This window comes from Osmia lignaria, chromosome 8, assembly GCF_051020975.1.
Source record: "Osmia lignaria lignaria isolate PbOS001 chromosome 8, iyOsmLign1, whole genome shotgun sequence".
NCBI classification, from domain to species: Eukaryota; Metazoa; Arthropoda; class Insecta; order Hymenoptera; family Megachilidae; genus Osmia; species Osmia lignaria.
Genome location: NC_135039.1, coordinates 13,867,663 through 13,894,909, shown reverse-complemented (window position 1 = coordinate 13,894,909; position 27,247 = coordinate 13,867,663). Strand labels below are relative to the sequence as shown.

Sequence of the window (27,247 nt, the reverse complement as noted above, 5' to 3'; positions counted from 1 at the left end):
AAAAAAGAAAAAGGGAAAATATTTAATGCTCGAAGGGGGAAACCAGCGGGAAGAAACCGAACGGTAAACTTCTGAAACACTGTTCAAAAGTTTGTAAGACGTTTCTTAAGTTGCTACTTGGCCAGCTTCCTCCGCTAATTTATGGTGTTCCCGAGCGTTACGTGGCTATGGTGTTTTGAAGATACTCGAAGAATAGATGGGAGAAAGCGTCAGGGGGAGCTTTTAAGTAAAACGATGTGCATAATGAATTTTACTCTCATTTATAACGATCACCTGTATTTTTTAATAAATTTCTTGGAAACTTAATATATCCTTCTTTTAATTTTTTTTTTCTACTGAGAGTTTATGGACTGTCAGAAGTTCTTTCCTAACAAATTCATTTTTAGAATTCACCTAATATACTGAAAATAACTTTCTGTACAGTTTATCAAATTCTCACTAGCTAAAGAAATTTGTATAAGTATTCGCAGTCTGGATATCACCCACCCAACAATTGATAGGGAAAAGGAAGAGTTTCCAGGCTGAGGGTTGTAACGAACGTTTGGGGATTTTCAGCCGCGTCTCGACGGATTATACGAAACACACGGATTGGCCATGGCCGAATCGATACCCCGTTGCGGAATCGCAGAAACGTTAATTCGAGTTGTCAAATATTGAATGTGTCGACCGGTTGAATATCTAGTCGAAATCTGCCGGTTGACAGGGTGTAATCCTATTACCGAGGCTTTACTCTTTTTCTTCCATAGTGTACCGGGTGTGATTCGATTTTCATGGGCATTTGCTACTCTCCGGGGGGTTGTTTGGTGAAACTATGGGTTTATTAAGTGATTTTAGCCCTTGGAAGGCTTCAGCCCCGATTGACCCCCCACTGGTGTTGCGAATCAATAGAGAATTCATTAAACCCAAAGATTTTTTGTTTCAAATAAATTATAAATTATTTTGTGCAATTTTCAAAAATGGACTTCTTTATAACCTAACTTAACCTCACATGAAAAGCACATTACAGCAAATTTTGTTTGGCAATCCTACAAACAGTAATCCTCAATTGCAGCCAGTGGTTCCAGGGTTCTGCTTCGCGAGTTTGTATCATTGCCGGAAGGGCCAGGAGCCATAGATCTTGTTGGTCTCCGTTCTTCGAGATTCGCTCTCTCACGGGGTCTTTTCATCGCCATAAATCTCGCGGTTCACTTTCAGCCCGGATTGCCTTGCCGGACGCGGAACGGGTATCGTCTAATTAGCTTTCTATCCAATTAAGGCCAGCGACGGCGCAGAAACCTGGACGATCGGGGGTCTAACATGTCACCCAAGTGTACAGAGATTGTACGGCTCGAATTCGTGGCTCAACTTTCCTTCGGTTTGATTAAAACCTAACCTTAAAGCTGAAGACATGGATTTATAACCTCAAAAATGACAATCATAGGTGATTAGATTAAATATTTATTTCCATTTCATAGATTATCAGGATCTGAATTACTGTTTCTGAAAAGTAAATTGGAACTACAGGATTTCCAGAAGTAATGATCCGAGAACTGATAATCAGTTAACCTAGAAATCTATAAATGAAATTGCAGTGAAATAATTTAATCTTCCACAGTTATTCATACGATAAATCGAACGAGGTTCGAAGGTATATATACGTAAGGAAATCGCGAAATTATTCACGATATATGATATTCGGGAGTGCCACGTTCATATTTTATTCAGTGCCCATAAATTCCGCGTATTCCATTAAGCCTCTTCGTGAATTAAGTTTGCGAGACGATTTCAGCATTTCCACGAAATTTCGAAATTTTATCCATCATCATAACGGGATTTCATACGAAAAGTTTCATCAACCTTTACCACCTTCTATACCAAAATGAAGAATTAAGTTTCTTCAATAAAAAAAATTACCAAAAATTTCTACCGAAAAATCAGTTTCAAATTATTACATAAATTACAAATTTGGCATCCATGAAATTCCTAAAACATCCATTACAATCTACCATTCCTATTATATCCTCTCTCCATACAGTACGAGCAAAAACAAAACTACACCAGTCATCAATCTTCGCCACCCTCGTTTTTCTGAGCAGCTCAAAAATTTGTCAAATCCAAACCAAATTCATCCAGTGAAACCAGACGAATGTCTTACACACAATTCCATGAATACTTCACCGTGTCATCGAGCCCGACATAATAATTTTGCCAAGCAAAAGAAGGGACAAGTAAATGGGAATATGCTTTCAACGAGTCCCAGGTAATAGTATAAGGGATGTTTTTCACGTCTGGATCAAGCTATATCTTTAGGACAGAACATATAAAATATACAGTTCCATTATCAAAAATAAAGCCAAATTTGAAACACCCCCATGTGTCATATGATCTTCCATTGAACATAATTAAATTTTGTCTTATGATATCTTTTTCTACATTATACCGTACGTACACAACACCCTGTATACCAACATGCAAAACGAAATAAAAAAGGAAAGAAATAGTGTTCGCCGTCAAGTTGCACGACGCCGCCACTACGCTCTACAGCGCCACTTCACTCATCGTTCACATTTCCTCCTCGAATCCTTCTTACTCGCGGCATTATCATAATGCCATCGGTCGCTACGTGACAGGAAAGACGTATTATCGCGGCTCGCTGTAGTTTTCCGATCCTCCTAGCGAGCTTATCGTCCTCGCTTTAAAACGAATGCGAATTAGTCGTCCTCGTCTTCGCTGACTTCGTCTCGCGGAGAAAGTTACCATGGTGTACGTTGTTGGAGAAAGGAGGAATGGGTAGCAAGTTGAAGATGAAACTGTGAAGAGGTTAGGTAGGATGATGGTGGTGTCGCAGTGTTCCTTAGACTGTGAATATAATTTGATTCACCGAGAAGAGTGTTTTGTTTTAACAATATTCTATTACAAATCGCATATTCAAATCCTAACCTAAATCTTAGCAGAACCTAACCTGAAATAATCCCTCAGACCCGGCAACGATCCTCACAGTTCTTAAACAGGACTTCATTAATCTAACTTAGCGCCTGTCCAGCACCAAAATATCCGGCAGACCTACACTCCCATCTTCGTGGTCGTTCTCGACAGAAATAGCTTCTCATATCGCGACACATATTCCATTGAAACGTATATATTACGGACATTACAGGGAGGCAGACATTGCAGGCTTACATCGGTACTTGCAAGAATTTTCAAAGAGTTTCCCCTCGGTAACGTCTAAACGTGTTGAATTCCTGTCAGCGGCTCCCGCAGGAACGAGAACGGAAGCGGATAGTTGGCTGGATGCCAGACGACACCCTCCGCTTCTTTCTCGGCCGTGTGAGAGCCACCGTGGCACACACGTAAACCGTGTGCACGGTTTCTATATCTCTCACTCCAGCGGACGCCAAGTAATAATCCTAACTCGCGGGTTAGCCGGGCTTAATTAGAACAGGGGTTAGTGGCTAGCTGTGTTATAGCCGCGTATCCGCCATTCGACACCGCCATTCGGCCACTTCGCTTCATTTTGCACCCTTCCGACTAGCCTTGAACTGACCGGTCGACGTGGTTGATAACGAACGACCAACTGCTCGACTGTCACTTAGCCCATTGTTAAGTTAGTTATCGGTTTAGGTTCGTTGGTGATGGACACTGGATAGTTAAAGTGCACAAAGTTTCTAGGAAACTTTGCTTAAATTACTGTAGATCTGTAGCAGGGTTGAATGAAAATCTAGCGTTCAGCTGTGCAGGGCAGGTCGAAATTGAATTTGAACCACAGGATTGAAATATTGGTGCAAGTATACCAATTTCCTAAGAATTTAACATGTTCATTACCAAACTCGTCATTAAAGGAAGATCGGCTGTAACATCAAAGAGGACATCTCCTTGAATGCCCATGGACACCCTACTGTAGCCCCAATTATCTTTTCCTAAAAAATTTTTCATAGTACCTAAAACTTCACTTGGGAACCAAGTCCCTTCAGAAAAAATATGTATTTTCAATATCCTAGGCCCCAGGGTGCTGCTAACTTTTTGAAATTTCATATCCACCCTTTCAAAATCACCAGTCTTTTTAGTAACAAAGAATGACTGCCTTATCCAGAGAAGGAGCTGGGAAAAGGACAAAGCCCAGGAAGGGGCAAAGGAAAAGCAGCAGACATCACTGAAGTAGAAGAAACTAGCCCGAGGGGTACGGAAGAAAAACAGCAACATTCAGATCAAGCTGGGGATGAGGAAGACGCCAGCGGGACGCGAAAGAAACCCACGGTGAAGCCTTCTATTGTACGGATGCAAAAGAAAGCGGATCCAAGCTGGCCCGGCGAACGATTCTCTCACGATTGGCCGACAATGGCCGGCCGTGAACAGGAGACTCTGTAGCCGGCTCGATTGGCGAATCAATCGGCCTTTTTGCGAACGCGCAGCCATCGGCTTGGCGTCCGATAAAACGGTCTGACACGCTCTTCAGGGCCGGGACACGGCAAAAATGACCGCGACCAGACACAAAGGAGAATCCTATATATATATAACTATCCTGCGCGACACCGACGACGAAACTGACAAGGGGAGACAGCCGACACAAAGCGCGTTCTTTCGCGACCGGGGACATGCCGGTAATAACTGCACGCTCGCAAATTTCGCCCATCCTCTTTGGACGCGTGGCGACGCGGTTCTTCCAAACGTTTTTATTGGATCCGGATACAACTAGCCAGAAATGAATTTTGAAAGAATCTGAAGGAGGATGTCTAGAATCTTGAACAAAAGGAGCTGAAGATCCTCAGCTAAATTCGAAATTTGGGATATGAAAAAGGAAGATGACGCACTTACATATTTCGAAGCCTCCTTCCTCTGCTGCATTTAATTATCCCGGCAGATAATTGTAGGGTACAACTATCCACACCATTCTATCATCTCGTCCTGAAACAAAGGAAATTCGAAATTGAGTCCACAACTCGAACCCTTTTCTCTGCCAAGTCAAGCTTTAGGTCAAAACATCATCAATCTCCCCTGGTCTTCAGCCTTTCACAGTCATGATCTTACGAGCTGCCAGGCGTCACAGTCAACGATCAAGCGTCTGAAAGAGGCCAGGACACCTAGCTAGCATCAAAGGCGACATGTCAGCCAGCAGCCCGAAACGATTCACCGCGTACAGCAGAAACAAAGGCGGGCAAAAGACGAAAGACACAAAGCCCCACCCTCTTTTAAAGGGGTTAAGCGGACCACCGGCCGACTCGGGTGTCGTAGTTGAACGAACCTGCGTCGCTTCGGGAGGTCAGCTGATCCGCTTTGCGATTTTACGGTTTCTCCGATCAGGGCTGCTGCTAGCTCGAGGACATCGTCGCGATAAAATCGTACTTCACGACGCGATCGTTTGCTGATTTATATCGCGACGAGACGATGTTGCGTGGTCGAAGGACCTTTTACCTTCGGGGCACTGTCAACATGGCTGGGATGACTGACAATGGTCTCGGAGGACCACATTCATTTCAATAACTCAAAGCGCTCAAGGAGCACAGACGTGTACTGATCGTTTCATAAGTAATGATGTCTTCACTTTCAATTTGAATGCATTAAAAAATTATTTAAAATGGCATCTGGGTACAATTACAGAACTTAACTGTCGTCTGCGGAAAGTACTGACGACGATTGCAAAGAAGTATTTATACCACATTTATTTCCTTTCTACTGTGTAACAATGTTCACAGACCAATTATGTTGCACCGTAGAATTCCGGTGAATACGCGCGGAAAATATCCGCTTAGAATCGGGGAACAGCCTCTAGCTCGAAACTTCTTAAGGAACTCGCGTTATGGAAACAATCTGTTTCACGATCGATAATCGCAGTTCCGTGCTTTTAATTTCTCCGTTCACGTTCATTCTACCTTTTTTGTTTGCATGGTTCTGATGTTTCGTAAAGTTCCTCGATCCTATCAGGGAGGATGGAGTTAATCGTTTAACCTGTTAAGCGAGTTTGACTTTTTGGAAGTGCGACCAGAAAAAGGTAGAGCGTATAAAAGCCTGGAAGCATCTGGCAAAATAGTAGCTAGCAGTTGTATATCATTATCAGATTTACTGTTCGTTCTGAAGGATTGCATTCGAATGCATTCGTCTAATGCACTTTATAGGTTAGGTTCATAGGAACAACGATGCATTGATTTTGTAGGTTATGGCATCAATCGAATGTAATGGGGATCAATAGTTACAGCGTACTGTACGTCTGAAACTGTCACAATGTCACCCCATGCACCTCGTGCCCCACATTTCACGGACCCCCCCTCGCCCCTCTTTGTGTGTGTTCGAATTCAATCATACTCGACCAACGGACAAGCTGAAAAAAAGTCGCAGAAGTAAACGAGTAATCAATACAGGATGCGATGAAAAACCCGTGCGAGCTTTGGAACACACGTTTGAAGCGCATTCCATGGAAAACATGGCGAAAAGGGAGGGTGAAACGAAAGAGGACCAAACGAAAGCGGGTCAACTCGTCTGCGCTGGAAAATATGTAACTTCGCTCGAGTGCATAACTGCACCATCCTACCCTCCTCGCCGCGGAATTCTAATAATTTTTGCGGGTCCGTGACTCGTACTACACCCCTCTATTTACGGGGATGTTCTCGAAACCGGTTTTCCTATTTATACAGGTTTATTCAAAAAGAATGCCAGCACTTTAAATACTTACAACTTTGTTGTTTGGATACAGAGAGTCCAAATAAAATGTGTACACATTTTATTACCATATAAAGCACAAACATTATTCTTTTGCAATTACTTATTCTCGTCTATAATGAATGAATTTCTTTGAGAAGAGAAAAGTTTGGTGGTTTATCTAATTATATTTTATAATTGTTACTTTTAGATTAGATCAGAATCGTTTTTAGGTGTTCCTTCATTGTGAATGATTTCAGAAGGATTTCAATGAAGTTTAATGGGGTGGATTTAAAGGTACTCGTGAGGGATGAGGGATCCCTTTAGAAATCCTGCTATAAATTTCTACTTTTAGCTGTATAAATAATGTATGTTTAAGAGGATAACGTATGGGGACTTTTTAGGTTATGTACAATATTGCTTAAAATGTTTAAATTAAATTTGAACAAAATCCTGCTGTCCTGATCAATAACTATTTCTCATTTCCATTCATACATTCTTTATTAATAACATACAACCTAACCTATACGAAACACACAATATTCCTCTTAAATCTTCAAATCTCAGTAATAATAACCCCCACTCCGTCTTTCAAAAAAGTACAACTATCCTTAAAGGATAACTGTCCGTGCAAAAATTCCGTTTAATTCCTTAGTTCGCAGGGATAAAAAGTAAAACGGTGAGTCACCGTCGACGAAACGAGCAGTGAGAAAGAGAAGAAAGGATAGCCACATGCCACGATGGCAGAAATGGACGAGAGAGACGAAGAGCCAGGCCACTGTAGCAGCTACAGGTACTAATTGCTTTAATGAGCAGTGGGCGCGGCTCGTTCTATAAAATTTCTCTCTGTAACGACCAACGTGCGACGCAGAGGCCACCAGTGAAACGGGCTGCGATGGTAGGGGGCTGAAAGATGGTCGAGGAGGATGTGAATGGGTGTGTAACGGAACCTGGAATGGGGAATGAAAAGAGAAGAAAAGAAGAAAAAGGGGGATTATGAAAAGCGAGGGAAGATTGGATATGAAATCGAAGATGTAAGTATTGGCTTGAGAAAATAGGCTACTATAGCTATTGTAACTATTAGGAATCCTCTAGATTGTGACTGCATACTATGATGTGTATTGTGCACTGTATATTATAGTTATCAGGAGTAGATGGTAATATCTGGCTAGACGTTGGTTCTTATACAGAGCTATAGATATCAAATATGAAAATGATAGTGAGAATGTAGGGGTTATGTTAAATATTTGTAAATCTGAGATAACCAGGAAAACCTAACCTCCTAACATACATTAGGCTCTTGTAACTTTTGCGCTTCTTATATTAGGTTAGATTAAGGCATTCTGATACTCGTCTTTCATGCAAACATAACCTCTCAAAGATCAGTCCCAATCTCACAATACATCACAAGATTACTGGAAACAAAGGAATCATGAACCAAATGCATTCGCTAAGGACAAAGAGAATTCAACAATACAGGTGTTAACAGCTCGTATCATTATTCTGAAAAGAAGTAAGGTCACTTTTCACGTTCAATCCCAGCCTCTGTCTCTATCTCTTCAACGAATTTTCCGTACTTCCACTTGTTTTTCTGTCGATACCTTTCAACCTTTAGTCAAGCAAAATTAGCCAAGGACATCGTAGCTACGTGGAAAGGTGGATTAAATCCGTTGACACCGGTCTTTGCGAGCTGGCCATCAGTGCACAGAGTGCATTATTATTAGCACTAGAATGGAAAGAGTGCCGTAATGGTCGCACTCTTTCACTATCTTTGTCCAGCCTGAAGTTCTGTACCTCTTCTTTCATTCTCTTTCGTCGTTCAACTTCTTTTTCAGCCTCAGCTGCTCTCTTGTGCGAGCGCGAAAGTGCTTACCTAACCTAACCTACCCTCTTTTACTCGCCTTCATCCTTCTGCTATTTTCTTCGCGTGTTTTTCCTTCTTCTTCTTCTTCTTCGATGCTGTGCTCCTACGTTTTTGCCAGACCTCGTGCCAATTTTTTATTCCTTGCACCGTTTTCTTCGTTATTCTTTGCCGCCTTCCCTTTTGCCAGGTATTTTTGTTGCATCGTTGGTTTTTTTCTTCGTTCTTCCCTGGTGTTTAGTCTCCTACCTTTCGATGCTCCATTTTTCTATTCTTTTCGTTCCTGTCCCGGTCTTTTTCTAGTTCCTGTTGTTGTTTTTAAGCTCGTTTCGTTTATCTTTTCGGCTGTTAGCTGCTCCTCTTTTTCCCTGCGAAACTTTGTTGCTAGGGAAAGGATTTCTTGTTGGGGTATTTAATTTAGCAGAGTTTTCGGGAAATTTGTGGTTTCACTAGACTTTCGAACTTCCTGGTAGAATCGTTTAGAAGGTTAAGGTGTTAAATGACTTTACTACACAAGATGAACATCCAGGTAGATAAATGCTTCAACTTTAATTGAAGTTTAAGAAATTTGTATGGCAAATTTTTATTAATTATTTATTACTTAATCCAAGCCCTCGGATGTTTCTTCAAATCGGTAAACCGAGGGAAGAAAGTGCTTTTAAATAATTTAAACAGAGATAAATACCCATCGTCTGCTTGTCATCGTCACAAAAGAGCTCTCATGCACGCGTATCACGACTGAAAGCAGCTCGTCTTCGAGGAGGATTCCCCGTTTTGTCTCCTGTTTTTTTCATTTCCATGCTTCCCCTTTCTACTCGCTAGGCCGTTCCAGCCTGCAGGATACACGACCACCATAAAGCAAATCACAATGGCTTCTCTGCTCTAATGCAGATAATAACGAATCGTGATGGCTGTCGCGTTTCAAAAGCTGATTTGGCACGCGTGCTTCCCACCCCTCTTATCTTCCATCGAAACAACGCCTGTGAATTATGGCACACGATCCTGCAGCCAGTTCAAGAATTTTGGGGTTAATGCTAAGAATGATTACGATATCAGGACTGCCATTTTTCTGGAGTTATTTGGAAATTAATTTCAAGTCCTAAAATCGTTCAGCTATAGTTATTTAAAAAAGAAAAAATAAGAATACATAAAGAACAAAATAATGTATTCCACACAGTGTCTAACCCATCAATTTCTGAAGCTATGCAAATGAAGGGGAGGCTGTATTTCGGTTTCATTTCACCGATACTCCTGCCTGTCAATTAAAGAGACCTAACCTCACTAACGAGTGCCCTGGTTATTGCGCGGCGCGTTTAGAACGATAATGAGCAGAGACGAACACGCGCGACTCGTCCATTAACAGAAACGAGACTGTCAGTGTGTGAAGTCGATGTTTCTGTCGAAATCGATAACAGTCGGTGGTACCGGTAGCGCAAATCAGCCGATTGAAGCCCGACATTACGCCTCCTGATAACAAGCGACTGCCACAATATTATCGATACAGAGTGATGGATGTACACCTGGTTGTTCTTCGATAGAAATTGCTTTCTCTTTAGGGAGAACAGCGAGTTTCTGGTATATAATGTCAACATAAATGATTAAGATTCTTAACATAACCTTAATGGACGTTCACATGTATGCAACACGTTTCCCGCCAAAACTAACCTAACCACGAATCATCTTTCCCCAGGTCTATCCGAGTACAACAAAAAGCGTAGCAACCGTATTCTCCCTCTGATCATCTACAAAAGAAGAATTGCAAACAATATGAAACTCTCCCATAAGTTTCCAAACTTTCCCTGAACAATTTATAAAGGGCCATAATTCAAATCCTGTTCGTGAAATCATACCCAACATAGAATTATGACTCAAAGCGTGCAATGAAACGTTAAAGTATTGATGGATAGGCCTCGGGAAACGAAGATCCCACGGCAATCGAGTTTCCTCGGTCGAAGAAAGAAGAAAATTCTTTGGTGAGGGGCGAAAGGGCGAGGGGCAAAGAGGCAGGGTGACTATTTACGCCATTAAACCTGTAACCACAGTCGACGAAGTTGGAACGGGGGGGACGAAACGTTGCCTTTGTGTTATTCAGTCGGGTACCGAGCCACGTTCAGCTTAAATGGCCTCTTCCGCTCTTTTTCCATCCCCCCTCTGACATGCTGGCCTTTTAAAAGCCACGGGGGTAAAAAACGCCAGCTAGCTGCGTGATGCACGAGCACCTCGATTGCGTGCACGTGCAACACGTACGCGGACACGGGTCCTGCACTTCCGATAAACCTTGCTTTGATACAACGATCGCCGAGGGAGGGGTTACCAGCAACCAGGCGGCAAATAATACGTAGCATCGGTAGGCTACAAATGTTCATACAAATGTACATAACAAGTGAGGTCCGGGCAGCAATCTTTTTTAACTTCAGAGCAAACGTTCTATATTTTTGCGAAAAAATAAGACAGAATTGTTTCAAACTCGAGAAAAACTCAAACCCCTCTATCCTCATCAACGAAACTACGGTACAGCAGGAAAAAGAAGAAGGAAACTCGACGGACCCCGGTGAGAAATCCTCAAGCATACGACAAACATGCCCCCAGGCATAATTCAACTGTATGGGTCGGGGGGGGGGGAGAAGGTGGAAGGACGAGGACGAGGAAAAACGGTGCTGCGCATCACTGTCACGTGAAACGCCAGCTGACCCGTACTCTCGGAATCTCGTGCGTGGCGTGTACGACGGAAGCCGTTCAACACGAGGACAGACACGAAACCGCACCACTTTCGACCCCGCGCCCATCCCTCCCCTTCCGACGTGTTTCTCGCTTCGTCCAGCCACCCCCGTAGGCGGCTTTTGTGCACGCTACGTGTGCGTGTTTCCTGCGAGAGCGGAGGAATGCAAAGCCTCGGGGCAGGGCGAGCCAGCCACCGCTCGAGCCTTGATGAATTTCGTCCGGACAGGACAGAATTCGCCCGCTCGGCTGGAGAAGAAGAACGAACAAGACTGGGGGGCGGTGAGATGGGGTGAAGGTAATTGGAGCAGCGTGCAGCGAGGGCTGCAGAGGAAAAAGGCGACTCTCTGCGACGATACCGGTAATATTCTGCAGAGGGACCAGATAACAGGCTGGTACGTGAGCCAGCCAGAAATATTCTTCTTGCCTCTTGCTCTGTGTATATGTGTGCACGGCTGAGCGTGCTTGGTGTGCGTGTATAGGTGGTTACCTTTAAGTAAAAGTCCTTTCCACGATTTTCCGGACGGGGAATAAAGGGTTCGTCGGGACAACGTCTTTTCCCAAAGGGATCCTTGCAACTGATTTGCATTGTGCTGGTTTGTAAGTATGTGGGGAGGGACTTGAACCATGGTTGACGTTGTAAATAGAATTAGTCAACATTCTTAACCTGTTTTACTCTTTATATTATTTGGTTCAATAAAATTATCCCTCAATAGCATTACACCCCCATCACCTCATAAAACATCCAGGTGCCCTATCCTTCTAAAATAACTTACCAGAATTTACAAATCATGAAACAAAGTTAAAAAAAATCCTCCAGGGAGACATCCTCCACTTTCCACACCTCCGGTTTCTTCGACTCTCCAGAAATAATGCATTGATCCGTTCTGGCCGGTGACAGTGAGTCCAGTCCCTGAGGGAGTTACCTGGCCGTGCACCTGGGTCAACGTCGACAGCGTTTTCGCGACCGGTCGAACAAGCGGGCAAGCTTTCCGCTCGAGTTCCGCAACTTCCAAAAACTTGGACAGCACCGTCGATACGTGAGAGCGGAAAGTTTCAACGAGAACAGTGAAAAGCTCGCATCGAGCCAACGCTAGGCGTCGAAGGATCCGCTTTATAGCCTCTTGGCGCGATTTGAATCCGGCCTTTCGAAACGTCAGATGCGTTCCTTGACAGTAAACGGGCGGACAGCTGCGGGAGACAGCTGTTATAGTGATGCGCGGATGAGGAATACTTGTATTGTTATTCCACCATTTTCTGTATAGCCACACTAGAACGATTATGGTCCTTTTGATACCAGGACCTAGAAGTCGCTGGCAAATGACTGGGCATTACGATAAATCAACAACAAAAATAAAGAAGCTTAATTACAAGGACATCTATCAATGTCCCTTGATAACGAATGCTAAATAACCTCTCATTACAGAAATACCTAATCGCGCCTGTTTTCAATAACAAACTTCGAGGACCAGCTGGACGCACGCTCGCATTAAAATCTGTTTTCCCGCACCGTATCGCAGATCTTCCAGCATAAAAATCGCGTGCGCAATTGGTCGGCCATGCACCGCGATCCTACCGACTCCAACGATTACCTTGATAAAGTGCATAAACACAACCAAAACAAGCAACTGTAATTTTCTCCCTTCCATGTCTGACCCATACACCATGCTGCAAAAAATGAAATTAAATTTCTACAAATTGCTAATTATTTCCTAAGTTACATTGTTTTCCTTTGCAGACATTTAATCCTTCAAACAGTATAATTGGTTAATAAGTTCAGAAGCTGGGCTAGATGTGAAGGAATTCTGTATGTTTTGGCAGCAGCTGGACTGAAAGGATCAAGTGCATTGTTTGCTGAGTAAACAACAAAAAGTGAATCCATATGTCCACGAAGACTTCCTAACAGCATTTCGTTATCTCAAGATTTTGGTCCTACACTTCTTCCCATGATTTGGCTGTAAACGGATGATGGCAAGAACAGAAATGAAATTGTTTGCAAACTAATCTATTTTGAATCCAGGCCGACAACTAAACGGCACGCGCGTACATATGCACCGCAATATGGTGGATCTGCCAACAGCAGAATCGGGACAACTGAACACGCCATCGCGGCGTGGATGGAGGCGTACAATTAAAATTTACTGTCGTATAACCACGTCCATCCGTTTCTCTGCTGGCATTTGGTTTCGGGTACACGGAGAATCCGGACCTCCGTAATGCCTTAATGAAAACGTATCCACGACTTTTCGGATGGACCATCTGCCTAATTAGCAAGGGACACTATTACACTGTTTACAACCGATAGAAATAATGCTCTACAATCTAGAATGTTAATTCCGACGCGTTCATCATTTCATCCTAGGTGCTGAGGTCGACGATAACCTCTATCGGTAGTTTCCGGTTGGCGGAGCAAACCTTCGCCAACTTTAATTAAGCAAACGATTTGCGAACACACGCATTCCTGTCTAATGTCGCGTGTATACTATCCTGACGAAAATGCGGGGGGGGGGAGGGGGGGGGGGGGGATGCGGACAGGAGACTACAGCATCGCGTATAGGGAGGAGATGGAAGGAGACAGGTGGCGCTAGGGTAGCAGCGTTGGGATGAGTACGAAGTTGCACGTGTAGGCAGTCCATATGTCGGCCTTGTTTGCGGGCCCGCATCTCCACAGCGAGTCATGCAGATGGAATGGTTGGATGGAGGGCTTGGGGCGATGGAATAGTAAAAACGTGATGGCAGCAATCGGATGGAACCATAGGTCCTATGTATAGATGGACCATATCCACTTTAGACAAGGAGATCTTTAAGATTTGGGGGAGGTAGGAGGCAGAAGTCCAGTAGTGGACTCCTGTCGACTAATAGAATCTGTGCACCCCATGGTGCTTGTTATCCAAGCTTAACATAGAAGCAGGAATGGACTGAAAGTGGACAGGGACTATGTCTACGATCAGCAAACGGACTCAAAATGGACCACGAAGGTTCCAGTGAACCAAATGTCCCATCGTCCTCTACATATCCCTTTCATTTTCATCAGGACATCCTGGTTCACCAACAGGCTATATTTTTCCACCTTTTGGTCGATAAAATTAACGATTAAATTATGTCGAGCAGCCTGCAGTTGAAACTGAAACCCTGGTGAAACGGCGCTTTAATCCGGAATTTTATTCGGCATCGTTTCATCGTTCAAATTGCTCGTCTCTCTTCTTCTCTCTCCCACGACATGTTTTCTGTCGCGTGGAACGATTATCATTATGCGTTGGAAGAGAATGTTCGAAAGGCACGCGTTATTAACGTCAGTTCGGAAACGCACGCGAGCCAGGAATTCATCGAAAATTAGTCGGACGTCAGTCAATTGAAACGAGCCAGGAAGGTATCGGGTTTAATTAATTTAGCCTGCGGACAGTCTGCCTGTTTGTTCTTTCTGTGAGGGGGGGTTAAAACTCTCCTTTCTGGCGCAAATTCGCGATTCGAAGCTACTGTCTCTGAGAAACGACGAGAGACATCGTGATGAGTCTGGAGTGATTACAAGAGGTTAGGTACCATTCTTGTTAACTATTGTAATGACTACAATTCATTGGGCACAATAAGAAACTTCCTTCAAACCTCACTTGTCGAGTCTAATGATAGTCATTGTTCTATATTGATTCACATACGTACATCCTTTTATATGACTAACTTTCTGGTAAATTCGAAATTCGAAATGGTTCGATTCCTGGAAACGTGTTCCTTTTAACGTTATATGATGAGATATCAGATAATCTTACTACGCGGAACCAGGTAATATGACGTTCACGAGACGCGTGACTAATGCAATAACACGTGATAGGGGGAGACGTTATGAAAGCTTCTGGAAACTACATGCTAATTATGGAGAAATTAGAATTTAGATTAGCCGAATGCTATTTCTGACGCGGTGCCGTTGTTTCGCAGGCCAATTAACGTGAACGAATTGTAGGCAACAGGGAATTCCATATTAATGCTAACTTCTGTACATCGGTACTCGCTAGGTATAGTTTTACCTGAAAGAATAGAACAATAAAGAACGTAACAAACGTCGAAGTCATTTTACTCTGAGTAAACACTATAGATGTTATCCTTTTGACTCAGGTTCGTATAAATATAAAATCGAAGATTAATACTTTTATTTTCATCGACAAGAAAATTTAACGATCAAGCCTGGATCAAAAGTACCCTCACTCCGATATTCGTCACAAAAAACACAAGAACGAAGGAGAAAGCGATACAAGGAAAATTCAATATGAATATTCATCTCGGACTTTCGTTTCACGTATTTAACCCAGTACCTTTCCCCGAGCTTGCAAAAAAGAATCCTCTCGTTGCCCGAAGGCAATAGTCACCGTAGGCGACATAAATTTCAACCAGACAGACGAGACCCGGTCCGAAACACACCGTAAATTCCGACGAAAGAGCGAACGCCACGAAATTGTTCCTCGTCTAAAAGAAGAGACAAAAAAGACCGCGCAATCTATGTATCTCTAACAAGATTCTCCAGATATTTCTGTCTGAACTATCTACGATCCGACAATGATAAAATTGTACTCGAGTCATCAATTAACCGGTGAACGTATCAATTACCTTCGATCTTAAAATCGTACTTGAGTTTTCTAACATTGAGGTTATGTTGGTAGAGTGGTAGAGTTGGTAGAGCAATTTTAACATTAATTCTTCTCGTACCCCTTTAATGTTTACTTTACCCAGTGGCGCTAATATATTCTATCACTTACTTTACCCAATGTAACCCATGTAGCTTTTAATACGAAAGTCAGAGACAAAGAACCGAGGAGGAAGGTATGAAAAACCAGGATGGTCATGAAACGTTGGCTACATTTAATTCTCGTCTTGATGGCTCACAACCAGACCGCTACTCTTTGCCCTCTTTTCACCGGGCAGGCTCGAAATATTCTAAACAGGGAAACAAACTTTCGAGACTCTTTTGTCTGACGAACCGTCCCGGGCGCGGAAATTTCCTGAAGTCTCGCCTTTGTGAACCCGCGAGTCGCGATTCAATCGCTCGTTTCGACGACGACGACGATGGGTGGAACATTCAGCTCTGGCAAACGTTATTTTCCTCTGCTCCTCCTTTTTTCCAACGGAACGGAGAGATTTTTCACCGGTCCGGTACTGATGCTGGCGCAGCAGAAATTTCAACCGAGTGTTCGCGATGTTTGATGGTCTTCCTCCACGTGAGATATTTCTGATGAGAGAGAGGTAATTTTGCTAGAATCATTGCTGTTCCGATAGAAGAGTTCAGAATTGCCAAGCTTCCCTTTGAGGTTAGGTTGCCGTTGGGAATTGAGTCCTCTCGAGAATTTCTTCAGAATTTTGGATGATTTTGACTTCGTGTATTAAAATACTATTGCTTGCTTCTTGTTTTAATCCTTTGAAAACTAAGGTTAACCCTTTCAAAGGTTCTCATATGTATCAAGTGGAAAATGAGAAATCTTCACGTTTAGTTATTCAGTGATACATTATGAAATAGGGAAATCTCTCCCAATGGTTGGCAATCAGTTACTAAAGAGCAACTTCCTAACAGAAGTAATGAATGATGCAGGATGAAAGAAGCTTTCCCAGAATCAAGAAACGCAGTAGCTCGAATTAACCGAATCCCTGAATCAATATGGCAGCACGTATCCAAACATAATCTCTAACATATGATCAAAGAGGAGTCCCCTCTAAAATTCAGCGAAACCGCCGTTTAGCTTCTTCAAACGCGGATCCTTAATGAATATGACAATTTGCTCGCAGCAACAACCGCTAATCCACGATCAAAGAGCTACGACCGCAACCACTGTTTAGCTTTTACAAAGACAGTCAATGTAGGAGGCATCTAACCTTGGAAAGGAGAAAGCTAATTAAAATCCATCAGAATCATCGTTTCCGTTTCAACCCATGGTAAACGAATGTTCTGGGGCTGACAAGGCATACGAATAGAGGGTTATTTTGACCCAGAACTAAGATACCTTCGTACATGGCTTTTAGGACACAGTATTTTCAAGACATGTACACTTGGGCACAAGGTAGGTTTCTTTTAGTTGAGGGTAACTGTTAGAGGAAGAGTCGGATTAAATATTTCAACCACCCAGAAAAAGAATCACCATACGTTCCCATACAGAACATGGGAACAGGGCAGAATATCCCCAAGACACGAAAAAATAAGGTTCATGGGGTCTCCAGGAAAGTGTAACCTGTCCCTGGAAAGCAAGGCGTAAGAAGTTTGTCTAAAAACAGCCGCGTGTCTCTAACAGCGGGATAATAAAAAGCAGACGTTGCTCGGCCAAGGAGGGCAGGCAGAAACTTCTTCCGAGTGCTGTGGCTCGACGAGCACGTTAACCAGCGTGCTCGAAAGGGGTGCTCAGCCGGGCCGACTGGCCCGCCATAACTACAGCCTATGGAGAATTAACAAGGCGCGCTCGAGAACGCAAGTGGTTGCACTTTGCGCCTTCAGAGACTGCCTTTCACCTCGGTTTTTCGAGCTTTTACCTTGGCAGGAACGCGCAGTCGAACGAGGACGATTCTTAGATGGTCCTTGATACGCCTACCTGGCCTATCGTTAATTAGCTAATTACACGCTGTTAGTCACTGGAGACATCTGCAAGTGTTGCCTCTAAGGACACTATAGACAGGCTTCTTGGGTTCTGGATGAGAATCTGTGAAAGTGTGCCTTGCCTTTACAATTTATACCGTCCTGAACGTATCCTCGTCAATTGGACCCTACTTGTAGCACTGAAATTGATTAATATACAATCGTCATAAATTATAGTCATCTTATCCACGTATTGGTATCCTCAATTTCAACCCTTCTATAGTCGAGTTCGATCATAGCTCCAAGGACTTTCAGCCTGGAACAAGGAAGAGCAATCGACGTTCACGCTGTTTATGATCTGTAGAGTGCAGCCTTCGATATGGCGCTTTCAATTTTCCTCGTACAGGTCCTAATGAAGAGATGACCCACGATAAAGGGCAGCCTGGAATAGTTCTTGACACAGGCATACCTTTCTTCCCTCTCTCCACTTTGCCAACGCTCAATCGAAACGTAATTCCCGGACCACGAGGGTAGCGCCCATTTTAGGACACCTTGTACATACGCAAACAATCATTACAGTATTCCAACCAAGGATTACGACTATAAAACAGAAAGAAGGCAATTTAAAATGAACCCCTGTTCATAAAGAAACACGAGGACCTATCTACAATCGTTATCATCCGAGGCTCCCCTTACACAGTATCTCTAACCACCAAACGAGTCACGTCACCGACGGAATCCACCCCTCCGTGTAGCCGGGGTCGTGTTAAAAAATTAAGAGCATCGATCTACTTGGGATTCTCCCCGAATTCCCGTATAATATTCACTAGGGACAGGCAGAGTTATTTTATATTCGAGGCGGCTCTCCTCTTTGTGGCCCTGGCTTCTTAGCGCGAACGAACTTTGCCAAAGTGCGGCTGCGTGGCATAAAGGGAGCAGGAATCCTTCTAGGAGGGGTCGGCGGTGACGCGAGGGAGGATCCAGGTATATTAGATAAGTTCTGTCGCGTGAAGTAGTCCGTTCGAAACTGACTGCTACCCCGTCAAGCCTAAGACCTCAGGAGGTCGAGGGGTTCAGAAACTGGTTACCCGTTGCCGACAGCTTTCTTCCTCGTCACCCTTCGACTAAGTCAGCGGACCGGTCCTTCATTAGGGCCTAAATGGAGAAAATTGAAAGCCCCCACCCCTCCTCTTAGTCCTCGAATCCACGACCAGTCTATTGCTCTTTTATTAGCGCGTCAGATTGATCCCTGGTTAGAAGGTAGCTTGTCAAGCAGCTCGAACGGGAATTTTGATGAAACATTATTTGACCATACTGAACAGTAACACTACCGTGGCTACAGCCTTTGGTGGTGAACACTAATTAGACCCTTTTGATCGCCTGAAGAATGGTTTAGTTAGGGACATTGTCTACTTGGACCTACAGCCCTTAACAAAGTAACCCTTCGTACTTCAGATATGGCTCTTAGGCACAGGCCTAGTTAAAGGCTCAAATATTAATTTCTGAGGGACATTTTTGGAAAATATAAATTTTATTTGTTTAAATGGCAGAGTACTTTGAGTCTCTGATTGGAGTATACGATTCTGTGTCACAACTTTTCCAGCAGTTTTATACGTACGCGCGTAACTCAAGGCGAAGCAGATGGTCATACCCAGCGACCATTATTTCACTAAATCTCAAAAAATTGTTTCTGCCTTTGGAGGAAGGTTCGCGAATACGAACAGCCGGTATGTGTACACAAAGCTTTTATATATCATGTGAAACTTCGTGTCTAAACTCGGATTTAAAACGCGATATATCAACGGGCTAAAGAGCCGGAATTAAAAGCTCGATAACGTATCACCGGTCATTGCAGTATTTCTCTTATCGCATAAATTCGTCCGAACCCATCGTCACGAGCCTGTCGCGAAGAATTAATCGTTTCTGACGATGATATTGAAGTCAGAATCGGGCAATTTTTAACAAAACCGTCATTCAACCTTTACTGCTAAATTACGAAACGAATATATTATATAAAACACCTGATATTATATTTGTATGATGATCCTTCAAATTCAATTTTATTTTAATTTACTCAGGGTATAAGGTTAGGTGTGGTTATATCTATTCTCCTTCTATATTTGGTAAACTAAGATATTTGAAAATTAACTTTCAAATAGCAAATCTCTATCGGGTCTAAATAATTCAGGCCAGGCTTCAACGTTTGCAAAATTGGAACTGAATAATTTAAAACACAGCCTGAAAGGAAGACCCTATCGATCTTCAAACAATCTGGACTTGCAATTGGATCACTATCAGAATTTAAAGCCCCAAAAATATCGATTCACTTGATTTATAAATAAGCATTCATCAATGTATACAAAAAATTGTAATTAACTAATAAAAAATTGTGTTTAACTAGGTTATAAGTCTTCCTCCATTTAAAAATACTTAATTGTTAATTTTCAACCAGCAACAAATGTTCTATTAAAATACTAGAAGGGTAAGGCTAATACTTTTGAGTAGTCCTGTGCATAAAAAGAACGAATGCTCCCATCAACAGTATTGTTCCAGGTCATTCAAGAGGAGGGGAATCAATTTCACCAGAGAACTGGACTAAATTACCCTAATTCTCTCCGAAGGAATCGAAACGGTCCCACCGGGTCCAGGTAAGAAACAACAATGAAAACGATCGAGGATCCAGGCAACGGGAGATCAAATTACAAGGGGGATATCGCTGTCCGAATTTGCTGGATCATCAAACAACTTGTCTAATACCTCCGTCCTCAGACTAGCGTGACAATTTATATCTCACCCCTTCGGGAGGATCAGATTTCCTCGTGCAGTTCGATACCATCTGAAATCGTAGGGATGAAAGGACAACGCCGCGTGGAAGACTCGGTTCATTTACTTCCGGACTAGTTGCACACTCCTGCCGCCTCTCACTCCATTCGTCCAACTTAACTTCCGCTTATGCCGCTGGAGTTCGACTTGTTTGACGCGCGATCGATCGCGCCCGGTAACGCTGCTCGTTAGCAGCGAGTAATTACCTCCGCGAGCACCCTTGATACCCCAGCGCCGTGGCGTTAATGCGAATCAATTAAGCGTCGATTGGGTCTTTCTTTCGTGAGATAAGGGTCGAGCGAAGACGGGCCACGGCGGTCTTCAGGCATCCGGTACAACTATTGGGGAATGATGTTAAGGGATGCTGGGTGGACGATTGACCTGGGGTCTAAGGCATCTAGCCCTACTGTTGCAGACTGTGACATGGGACAACTGCTTCTGTGTCTAAGGCAGTAGGCCATTGAGGCTGGGTCTAGGCTGACCCCAATGTCCCTCACTTTAGGGTATGGCATGTTCTTGAGTATGGCTTGTTAGAAGGCAGCGTTTGTAACTGTCCAAGTCCTTTTGTGTACTGAATGGACCTTTCACACAGCTGGGTCTCAATTGATCCAGGATCAACTTAAATGGGTACACTCAAGCCGTTTAGTCAGGACATTGTCTTTAATTTTATAAAAGTTACTTCACTAAGGATAGGGTGTGTTAATTAAGTTTGTAATATACTCTGGAAGTGTAATGTGCAGAATCACCCTTCCAGGATTATCGTGTCACACAAATCCATAGGGACAAACGCAGAGGTCATCTGATTTCCAGTAATCTCAAGGATCTGACGGTTCAAGCTATCGATTCCCTTAGTATCCTTGTCCTTTAGCGTTAAGCGATTAGCTCCGCAAGCGTTCCACGAATCCAGCTGTAGAAACTCCAGTCTAATTAACCCTGTTAGGATTTCTCCAGGGCTCGATTTATGATACAAGCTTGCCAGAATATCACTAGTGAAACATAGTCCGAATCAAGAACTTACAATCCAACTCATTAACTAAACACCTTTATCGCCGTCTGGCATTCATCATGCAAGCTCATATTAGCTCGAATATTTGTTCATACAACCATGTTTTATTGGTTTCATAATATATCAGCTGAAACCAAAGAAGAATTACAAAAATCACGGCAATTCAACTTGATTCAAAGTCAGCGGAGATTACATTGCGCGAATATTTTCCCTCCACTGCGTAAGTAGCGAGTTACTTTAATTAAAGCCCGACACGCTGAGTTCCGTGCTGTTTAACACCCCGTTAAAGCGGACGGAAAATTAAGATCGACCGACCCCCATTGTCTGAGAAACTTCTTCGTCCCGAGAATCGACGGCTATTCAAAACACTTCAGGATTATTCGACGATTTATCCGACGAACTTCTGATCAGGTTTTAAACGATCTCGTTCACCTATGCATTGGATTAAATCACTACCAGTAATCAACACCATGAATTTAATATAATTGAGCGATTCAAAGAAAAAGAGACTAATATTCTGTACAAGTTTGTCTTAACATTTTTCAGTTTGCTGTTCATTTCCCAAAAATTCGAGCATCCTTACCTCGGGTAGGGTTGGGACGGGGACTAACCGGGTAAAGATAGGTAATGGCGTGATAATGATCAGGTTGCCTCGGCTAGGGTCGGGTAGAGATTGGGTAGAGTCGGGTACTGATTACGGGTACCCTAATAACACGTGGTCGACTAACTTTTGGGATGCCGGCCAATTTTGACCCAAATTTTCGACTCCTTTTACTACGCAGAATTTTCAGTTTCCACGTCGCATTAGCAGTTCGAACCATTCCGTAGATACAACGCGGAAACCAAGCAGACGTTTGCCATCAGTTGCTCGGAAACCGGGCTCCGAGCGATCGGAACTGTGTCTGATTGGGTTGAAAGGGGGATGGAAAAGAATCACGGCCGGAAAGGGGTGTTCAGAGGCGAGATTTAATAAAAGATTGCCCTGTGGGTCACAAAGGTGACCTCGTAGACCCGGTTAGAAGGAAGAGGGAAGGGCTTAATCGTGCGATAAGAAGAAAGTTTCGAGACGACCTGCAGTATCGAGTAGCCTGTTTTTTCGAGAGAAGCTTTCATCCCTAAGCCCTGCGAAATCGCGTTTACCCTCGTTACCCTCGGTGACACGGAAATGTTCAAGAGACATACACTTTTGTTTCCGCCATGATGGAGTGCTTGCTGCGGCTAAGAGGACAAATTTAAGAATGTGGTGAAATAACTATCGAATGTCGAAACCTAACCTCACTTTTCTAAATCCTGATGCTCAATAAATTCCCTATTAAACATTGAACTATCAAAATTATGTAAAGTCAGCAAAATGAGGTGAATATCATGGAAAGGATATATCGTTCCTTTATTCGAATGCAGCTGCAGCCAACGAGGCGAGAGATTCTTCGGTTTATTAAAGAACCTCGACTCCCTTTTGCGGGTGTAATCTGAACTTGATTATTTAAAATTCAGCCGGTGCAGCGATTGCATTTTCGGCCGAAACGACCGCATGAAAGATTCAAGATAGGGTCGTAGCCAGAAAAATTGACCGACATAAATTATTTCAATATTTCTCTGCCAGAGGTTCCCACTCGGAATAACGCTTACAATTTTAAGCATACCGAACATCTGGGCTGTTATTTGCGTATTTTCGATAAAAATATAAAATTCGAAAATTCTATGAAAGTCAAAGTTAAACGCATCGAGGCAACTTGTAAATGATTAAAAAGGAGGTCCTTAAATGTCTGCCAAGGGGGTAATCAATGTGCATACTTTCGACACGAGTATTCCAACCGTATTTCCGCTTAATTTCCAAACACTCTCAGCAGCCTCCGATCGCCTGCTTCCGGAATCTCGAAAACTGTCGCCGGGGAATGTCGTACATACACACTTAACCTCAAGCTGGTATTCGTAGCCAGCCAGCATCTCCTCTTCCCTTCATCCTGACCCCTCTTTTCGCCCACACTATTCTGGTTCACGAAACTTCCCTCGTAAAATCACTGCGAAGATTTCATTAAGCGAACGTTTACTCGTCATCTGTTACGGGATAATGAACCTTTCTGGTGACAAGCTGGCGAAGAGGCGGAGAAACAAAGGCGGGCAACATGGGGAAAGAAAGAGAGGAGAAAAGGTAGCAAGAAACCCGACGAAATGGGGGAATTTATGGTCTGTGTTGAAGGCTTCAGGGCACAAGAACTTGTAATATATGTGTTCTGATGTATGTAGCATGTTTTTATAAAAGAACATGTAGCACAGATAAAAATAGTCAAAATGGTTCTGGTAGAAATATGGGTACTAATGCTACCTCAAGTTCCAAGATTCTTTGTGATTTAAATTATATTAAACAATCTGATAATTTTCCTTTTCTGTAAAGAAATCTAATTCCTAATTTTTAAACAGCTTGGTATCAAAAGGTAGATTGTGTTTGCACCTCTGTCAGTCATCATATTTGAATCTATGTAAGTACATTCATAGCTTGCATGTTCTTTTATCTTCTATTTTGCATTTGTTATTTATGCTTTCACTTCATATAAGGAAGGCTTAATTAGAAAGCTTAATCTGAAAGTAAAATGCAACAGCAACTAAACCAGTCTAGATATCATCCTATAACTTCTACGTAACACTTAACACTGCTATGTTATATTCTTAATAAGAATATACAAATTTACATTTATCATGCAAGTTAATTTCCATTATTGTACATTACATTCTTAATTAAATAACATTTCACTAGGAGCCCCATTTATATATTTTTTTTTAACAACTTATCTTTTCTTTCCACAGCATACTAAACCCTAAATACTCTATTGAATACGATACAATAGAATATCCACCCAGCACCCAAACATTTCAATCAATCTACTCAGCCTAAACAACTTTAGATCCCATTCTCAACGCCCAAACGACCTAACGGTTAGGTCCTAACCTAACACGACCTAACCTAACCGACTAAAGGAGCATCCTTGTCATTCATAACGAACAGCTTAAAATCACAGCAGAGAACACGTGTTACCTCTTCTTTATGACTGTCGCGTTCCCGTGGAAGCGTGAAAAACACGAATTCGAAGCAACATCCGAGCAATGCTCGGCTTAACGCGCCCTCCCGCTTCCGTTCTTTTTTCCCAACACGGTTTTTTTCACGGGGATTCCAGTGTGTCGGTGAACACGAACGACCCCCGTAACCGGAATGCACCGCGTGCAGGAAGATTAATCACTTCTAGCCACGAACTTCACGATACTGGTTAAATGGTGTTCTAGCCAGAGTTGATTCGTGACTTCCATGTTCTCGCATTACTATCATCGATTGAGTCCTTCCGGCTGAAGAGCTGTTTATCAATCTTTTAGGTCGCTCTTGCTGGAAGTTTATAATTTACATCATGAAAGCGAAAAAAATGTAGGAACTGCACGATGTAAGCGAAAATGCGGTCCCAAGGATTTCACTTTCATCAAATCTTTATTACATTTGGGATTTGAAGATATAGGTACAGATGCCAATTAGTATATAACAAAAATTCATGAGACTTTGTTTTTGTATTAAAAATTTCTTTGATCCTCCGAGGGCGGACCATGGAGAGAGCCCCAATTAAATTTCTTTAGCTGGTCATCTTCTCAGCTCTGCGCTATAAGTCATTCAAAATTTTCATTTCTACCCAAGATCAGTAACCGGCTGCCTATGAACTCGTGCCGCTGATCGAGGCGCGTGTATATCCACGGTGTAAACTAGTTAAAAGTAAGTATTTCCATGGACCAATGACATTAAAACTTGGGAGACTTTCCATGACCGTTCGTGCGTCACGCGAGCTTCGTCGTGTAACGACTTTTTACACCATATGCAAATAGCAAGGCTGCCTCAACTTTTAATTGCACGCGGCCTGTTTTCCTGTTCCATGCCCCGTTAAACGGGACATCATGCCGCCCCGTTAATGAAATGCAAATTCCCGTGAACAGCGGCTACCCCATAGTACAACTGGATCGAATAACTGGTATCGAATGTCACAGTACATTTTCACAGTAAATCGCCACATTTAATGTCACGACTTCTGTCATCGTGACGAATGCGAGTCTGATTGTCATTAATTCAAGTTCTGTCATCTTTACGGATATTTCAAAATTTTTCTGAATTTTCTGTTATTCCGCAGTCTTCGCTACAGTACACAGCTTATTATTTCGAAATAAAGTTGGATCGCCGAGTTTTAAATGCACACTCGCAATTTCCTTATCAACTTTTTTAATTTAACAAAGTTTAATTACTTATCCTGGCAGTTAAGGTGAACGATAATGTTTATCTTGTTAACATTGTAAATTTACATTACGGAACGCCGGTTTTCCCCGTGGAATGAAAAAATTTTTCATTTTATCGAGCAATGTTTACGGGGAGCTGACGATTATTAATTTTTAAGCCCCCAATATCTCAAAACGTGATTTCGCTTCGTGTTTTTGTACGAACAAAACTGCTGATACCAATGTAAAACTAAAATTTCGTTTATTTTCAAAGAACACAGTAAATGAAATTTAAAGTTGGAATTCAAATGAAAACAAATATTTGAAATAAATATTTGAAAACTCCACAAATAGAATATCTAGTAATATTCTAATCCTCTCCAAATCCTCGACAACGAGAAAAGCTTCAAGAGGTGCAATTATTTGCCCTACCACCTGGCAAGAGCTTCATCAACACTTATACTCCCTTCGGATCCCCCCCCCCCCCTCCCCCTAACCCCCTCGACGCAGCTCATTAATCAGCCAGCATTAAATTGCGTCTCGACACGCAGGATTGCCACGGGTAGAAATCGTCCGTGGAAGGTGGCGATTTATTAAAAGCGCATCCTCATTGTCGCTGGAACCTGCTGACTACGACAGATCGCACGAGCAGCCACGCATACAGTGCCGCCATTCGGCGACGATATAGATATAGATTTACACATAGGGACTAGGAAATACACGCTCGTGAAGCAGGACACGCCGCTTGAATCCTGATGGGGACAGCGTCGCAGTTTGGCGCTGGTTATTCGCGCGTCTACGTGTATCTACGTAAGCATGTATGCACGTGCGGACGGGAAAGGAGCGTGTGTCTGGCTGGAGACTAATCGCATCTAATGAGTCGCACCCAGTCACCGTAGATTAAAGCCAGCCGTTACAAGCGGTTAAATGGCCGGCGGACGCCTCCTTTTGTGTTCCAACGAAAAAAAAAAAAAAAATGCCGCGCGGAAAAATTGTTGTTTAGCCGCGAGGGGGCGAGCGGGCGTCTTGCCCGCGATGATCGTTCTAATGAACGTACGGGCTGATTCAAAATGGGCGGACATTTTATACCGGTAGCCATTTTCCGGGAAAATAGAGGTTATGTTCGTTGCATCGATTATCCTAATGAAATTTTAATTTCAATTTAAACCGGTCACGTTAATGTTCCATTGGGATATGGTGTAACGAGCTTTACATTTATAAAATTATATTTTCATTTTGTTGATTGTTTTATGAAAAATGGAAATACATAAAATTATTTGAACGTTCCAACCATACCCCTTTCGCGGCAATTTTCCTTATCTGCCGTCCACGGGTCCGCTCACGGCTATTTAAATTTTCAGCAGCCGTGAAAGGGTGGCCAGCGTTTCCCGTCGAACATTAAAAACACACGGCCGACCGGCACACTCTGATTAATCGCCGGGGA

The 27,247-nt window shown here is 42.9% G+C and overlaps 1 protein-coding gene across 9 annotated transcripts in view; it reads right to left on the bottom strand.

The window, feature by feature from the left end:
- LOC117606700 (uncharacterized) overlaps positions 1-27,247 on the bottom strand; it is a 259,654-nt gene that overhangs the window by 169,033 nt on the left and 63,374 nt on the right. For 7 of the 9 annotated variants that reach the window (XR_013062566.1, XM_034329491.2, XM_034329497.2 and 4 more), the window contains exon 2: positions 4,792-4,881. The exons of the other annotated variants lie outside the window; for them this stretch is intronic. The gene's annotated coding sequence lies outside the window, so the exon portion shown is untranslated. The remainder of the gene's footprint in view (positions 1-4,791; positions 4,882-27,247) is intronic. 9 annotated transcript variants of the gene reach the window in all.